The following is a 6000-nucleotide window of genomic DNA, read 5'->3' as shown; positions in this document are numbered from 1 at the left end:
TGTGGTGGCGGCGGGCGCCTCACGTTGAAGGGTCGCCCCCCCCCCTTCCCCCTCTCGCGCCTCGTGAGCGTGGCGGGCGCCCTCCGTGCAGCAACTCGCTCCGCTCCCTCGGGGCCCCGCTCCGGCCTCCCTCCCTGCCGCCCGCCCGCTTCTCCGGCCTCGTCTCCCGTCACCTCCGCCGACAGGCCCACCGTCCCGCCGCGCCGGGGGCAGGCGGGCTGCAGGGTCGTGCCTGCGACCCTGTCCCCGGAAACCTGGCTGCGACCCCTGAGTCTGCACCCCACCCGCATCCCCCGGGCCTGGACTGGGGCAGCGAGCTGGGGGGGCTCCCTGGGCTCGGGTAATACCAGCGGCTTCTTCACCCCCGCGGGGGGCTCGGCTGGGACCTAGGTAGGTGTGTGGCGAGAGTATGAAGCCGGGGGTGGGGGGGGCGGCTGAGTGTGTGGGGGAGGGGAACTTGACTGTGTAGTAGGGGAGCCATAACTGCCAAGGTGGGGGCAGAGCCTGAGGAGCTGATGCGGGTGAGCCAGTGGGAGCCACTTAGCTGTGAGGAGTCGGGGAAGGAAGGCTGCTGAGGTGTGGGTCAGGGAAGGGTCTGGAGCTGGTGTGGGGGAGGGGGAACTGGTGGAGGGTGGTTGGGGGATGACGCTGACCATTGGGGGTGGGTGGGGAAGCCGATGTGGACAGGAGTGTCTGGAGACCTCGCCTGAGGGTAGCATGTTGGTGCAGGCCATGTGGGTCTTGAGCAAAACACTTCACAGTAAAACATTTCCTTCTCTGAATGCCGGGAAAGTGACGAGTGCCTTGCGGGTTACCCGGAACAGCTAAACAGGAGTAGTGCTCCCCAAGACCAAGTTACAGAGCTGTTTAAATGAAATAGCACAAGACAGTAGTTGTTTGTGGCTTTTGTGGATGTTAATTGGAGATAATAGAAGCGTTTATAACTATAAAGCCTTGATTAAATTGGTGTTTTATATAAAAATATAGCATGTCACTTGGGCTTTTGGGATGTTTACAGTTCTCCTTCAAAGTGTTCTGTGATGGTGGCACCACTGTGAGATGTTTATGTGGGTTGGACATCACCAGGTATTTTTGTTGGAAAAGAGAGAGAACATTAGGTTATTTTCCCCCTCAGTTGTGAAGTGTATTTCAGTACATGTAAGGTATTTCCAGGTTTTCTGCCTTTTTTGGGCAAACAGATTTTTAAAGGTTTGTCACAGAGTTGGTGGTTTTAAAGATCAAAGCTTTGAAAGATGTTCAGCAATTATAGACACTGTATCATCAAAGTTTTTTGTGAGGAGTGTTGAAGGGAATAAAGGAAGTCTGTCTTGCATCTTTGAAAGAAAGGGGGCTTATGGTATTCACAAATAGCTCTAAATTGTGAAATTCTTCTGAAAGCAATGTAGTATTTTGCTGAATACAGGAGGCCTGCAGAAATTCACCACTTTATGTGTGTCAAAACTAAGTATTTGTAAGATGAATGTCTACATGCTTGTCTTCAGCATTTGTTAGAGAGAAGGAAAAAATAGCAGAAAATTCTGATTTATTTATTTTATTGGAGGGAATGAAAATCAAGTATTAGGAAAGACACTGGACAGTGTTCTCCCTCATTAACAGCAGCATAATAAGACATACGGGAAACTGAAATTTACTTTGATATACGCTATGTCTTACAGGAGCTGAGTTCTTTTTTTTCCCCTTTCTCTCTCTCTCTCTCCTCTTCCTCTCTGTCATGTATATGTACATATGCACACATTACAGTCAATTGTTAGTGTCACTAAATATAGAGGAAGTAAAAGAGTCAGCTATATTTTCATAAAGCAAAATAACAAGCTGGTATTTTTCAAATTGCCTTATATTTGGAGAAAATGAACATACACTATATGTCTTAGGAAAAATCTTTATTGTTGATTTATGTGACATTAATTGTAGGCTATTGTAAAGAAAATATCAATTTTTAAAAACAGAATTTGTCTCAGCTTGTTTCAATGATTTCTAAATGAAAGTGTGAAAGGAAACTTGTTTTAGGGATAACTACAGTGTTCAAGGATCTGAACAGTGATTAATATATAGGAAGGTGATATCCATAGTGACAAGGATGGTGTTCCGAGGACAGTTATTAGTATGGTGGAATTAGCAGAGGAAGTCAATTGTGTCTTAGGCGAAGTTGTCTCTTTCTGAGATGAGTGGTTTGAGGACAATTTCTTAGGCTGTGACTATATTACACAGCTTTAAGCAACAAGGCTGTGTTGAGACAGCACTTTCATTAAAAGCTGAACAGTGTAGTCACTATTCCTCAGCTGTTTTGCGGATAAAGTACTTCTGACCCACCATGCACAGTGTTGGCGGGCAGATCAAAGCACTATTCACACCAGCACTACTAATGAAAACTGTTTGTTTGTTTAGTGCTGAGGAGAGCATTTATAACTTTGAACAACAAAAGCTCATGACTCAATTTCAAGTGTGAACATAGCCTCCGGAGTCCTGATAGTCCTTCGGTAAGAGTTCCAGGGTCAGATGTGATGGATCTGCTAGCATTCCCTTTCTTGTGTATCGTACGAATCATATAAAAGGTCCCTAAAGCTGATTGGTGGGAGATGAGCTTGTAAAATTTCTCTTGGACTTGGTATGGGAAGGAATTGATAATATCCTTAAATTCCTGGGTAAATTATGGTATTAAGTCACCTTTAGTTCTTTGCAGTAGCTGGTGTTGGAGAGTTGTTAGTTGGCCTGGCCTCATTAATGTAGTCATCATAATTGTGGACTTTGGTGGCTTCTGCTTTTGTCTTCTGGTTTGATCGCCCTCTGGTATAAGCTTTCAGGGATTGTATAGCTGTCCTCTCTGAGATAGAGAGATTGTGGTGAATTTGATTTTTTTTTTTTTTTTTTTATAGGGATTTCAATCAATGTAATGATCAAAAGTGTGGTTTTTATCTGTGGTGTCCAATCCGATGATGCTTTTTTGTTATGATTGTTGGTGAGGACATAACTGAGTAGAGTATCATCGTTGTGAAAGAATTCCTTTGAGGTTTTGTGGTGGGGCAGATGTTCAGTCCCTGAGACTACAATTCATAATTTCACTATACACTACAATTTATGGATATCATCTGAAACTTTTTAGCACCCAGCACAAGTAAGCATATTTGCACTTCCATTAGCCCCCTGGCTTCGTGCACTAGGTGGCTGCTGTGCTTACCCCACTCTGGCTATGAATTGGTGCTTTTTCATACTTCACCCTCCCTCTGGTTTTGAGAACAAGAGGGATCTAATTTGTGCCTGAGGTTAGGTCTACACTATGCATTACCGTCGATTTCAGATATGCAATTATAGCTACACCATTTGTGCAGCTAGAATCAACATCTCAATCGACCTTCTTCCCAATTGTAATCTGTCTCTCTTTAGTTTTGCACCAATGTCCCTTACTCCATGTGATAATGTGGAGTTCAGGGGTCATGGGCTGAGCCCAGAGAGGTCAATTTTGCCACATGTGCAAAATTGAACTCCGGAAGATGGTCTGCAGTGGGACGTGCTCAAGGAGTGTGGATCCATATTAGTAAATAACGGTTCTTCATGCAGCTACTTATGTGAATACCTTTTGTTAACAGATTAACAAGCACTAGTGACCCTCCATAGCTGCTGCTTACTATAGAGCATTGGTGTCCAAAAGAAACTTAACAATCACTGCCACCCTCACCAGGCGGGCCCTGACCTGTGCAGGTGCCGCCTCCCAAGCTAGACACTCCCCTCCTCCCCAGGCAAACTGCTCGTGACTCAGTGGAGCCATCCAGCCCTCAGCGAGCAGCAGGAGGAGCTTTCTTCGCTGCACCCACCACCTACTTGCCCCACCAAGTGGTGGGGCACGTACACAGAGGGGTGGAGGGCAGTCCACGTGTGTGGTTCCAATGAGCCTCTTTGCCATACTGCACTGTCCCAGTTTGCCACATGTGAACAGACAGCATATTGGTCACGGGCTCTAGGACAGTGGTTTGCAACATTTTCAGTAACATAACATACTTCAGTGATTACTCACAGCTGGGGGGTGGGAGGAGGAGGTGGTTCTGGAGAGCAAGCTCCCCTCCCCACCAACCCATTAGAGCCGGTACATGGCATTTAAACCATGTTCCAGCACCAACAGGCTGTCATACTCCTTCTCTCCCCTCTTGCCAGAGCAGGGAGTGGGGGCGGGTTCCTTGCCTTCCTGTATAGGCTGGGAAGCAGCATTTCAGCTACCTCCCGGCACAAGTGGGCTCCTGAGGGTCAGCATTGCCCCTTGCAGCAGCTCTGCAAAGAGCCACAGCCAGGGGAGATTGAAGAAATTTCGTGATGCACTTAAAGGCACGCTTGGAGAGTTCTCACACTACACCAGTGTGTTGCAGGACACTGATTGAAAACCACTGCTATAGGATTCTGGCAGTGCATGTTTCTCAGAATGGATATCCCTATGGACAGGTTTCAAGAGGAGTTTGTGTCTTCTAACAAACAAGAAGAGAGGTTCAAGACATGAAAATGTTAAGAGATTGAAGTGGTATGTGGGGAAGATTTGGTGCTAACAAGTACAAAGCTAAGAGCTTCATATAACTGTCCCTTGTTGCTCATTTTCACTACAGTAGGGTTTCAACATTCACAAGGGTTCCGTGTTGAGACCCTCGTGAATGTTGAAGTTCACCTATACTGTATGGCAGCCGCTCCCTCCTGGAGCCCAGCTGCTGGTGCTCCCTACCCGAGGGAAGTGGCGGCCACTGGCGGCAAGCGAATACTGGAATTCACAAATAATGTTGAGACCCTATTATACTACCCACAGAGTTTTGTATAGTATCAGGGACGATAGCCAGAATCTCCTAAGTTTCATTGTGCTGCTGCTTGGGAAAGTTATGGGAGGTCGCTGAGGCAATGGAGCTTTCTTTAAACCCAGCTTGGCGTCTTTGCATCACATTTATATCTAGACTGTTTTTCACAACTATAAAAGTTAGAAATATTTTAAAATTAAATAGGAGACTGGAAGAAACCGTGCATACTCACCTGTTGAATTAAAACAAGCTTATTTTGATCCTGCATCTTAAATAATACCTTTACTTCATATAACCAAACATTACATGGTTGCTGCAGGAATAGTAGATGAGAGATGTGAAAAGAGACTCTGGGATGGGAAATGTTTGTGGAAAGGGTACCAGCTGATGCAGCACGCCAAGGAGATGGAGGAGCACTGTGGCCACTAACATCATGGCACTAGCCAGTGTAGCAGCCACTCTGTACCACCTGGCTCTGGCCTGGCCTGGCCTGGGGCAGGGTAAGCAGGGGCCTGATGACTTACCTTAACCAAGAAGAAGCTAGTACAAGTGTAGGGAAGTGGGGAGGAGTTGAGGGCTCTTAGCCATGGGTGGGAGCAGGCTTTACTTGAGATGCCAGGGGCAGAGCCAAGCAATATCTGCACAGGAGGGAATGTAGCTTGGGAATGCGGGGAGAGCAAGGGATTGAAATGCCAGAGGTGGGGCTTATAGTACAAGGCATGTGGTGATCTCTGGCCTGCCTATCTGTGTAGACATAGAGACTAGAACTGTCTGTGTGGTGTTTCTGGTGGCATTTCCAGATGCAGTGGCTTGCACCCTGGACAGCTGCCACCCGCTCACCCCTCCCTAGTTATGGCTCTCGATTGCATAGGCACTCTGTATTTATGGCTTATTACAACAATATGTAACCCACTAATAACTGCTGCCCAGCTCCTTTCCTCCTATGATTGGAGGAGTGCTAATGGGACACTTCACCTTGAATGCCCCCTTGAAATACATTAACTATTTATGCTAAACAGTCTGTGCCACTTTGTACTTAACAGTGACACTGAGTCAATGTCTACAGGGCCAAGAAAATCCATGGCTTGTCTATGCCACCTGACTCAGACTCATGGGGCTCAGGAGGCAGCGGGTGTGTGGGGATGTGGTGCTTATTTCATTGCTGTATACACTTCCAGGCCTAGGCTGGAACATAGGCTTTAAGACCCTGGCA

At 46.8% G+C, this 6000-nt stretch overlaps 1 protein-coding gene across 1 annotated transcript in view; it reads left to right on the top strand.

The window, feature by feature from the left end:
- Nucleotides 1–6000, top strand: part of MAP3K2 (mitogen-activated protein kinase kinase kinase 2) — a 93261-nt gene continuing 87261 nt past the window's right edge. The window contains exon 1 of the mRNA XM_075001316.1: nt 1–390. The gene's annotated coding sequence lies outside the window, so the exon portion shown is untranslated. The remainder of the gene's footprint in view (nt 391–6000) is intronic.

This window comes from Carettochelys insculpta, chromosome 8, assembly GCF_033958435.1.
Source record: "Carettochelys insculpta isolate YL-2023 chromosome 8, ASM3395843v1, whole genome shotgun sequence".
Taxonomy (NCBI): Eukaryota; Metazoa; Chordata; order Testudines; family Carettochelyidae; genus Carettochelys; species Carettochelys insculpta.
The sequence above is the reverse complement of the archived record's forward strand: the minus strand, read 5'-3'. Positions and strand labels throughout refer to the sequence as shown.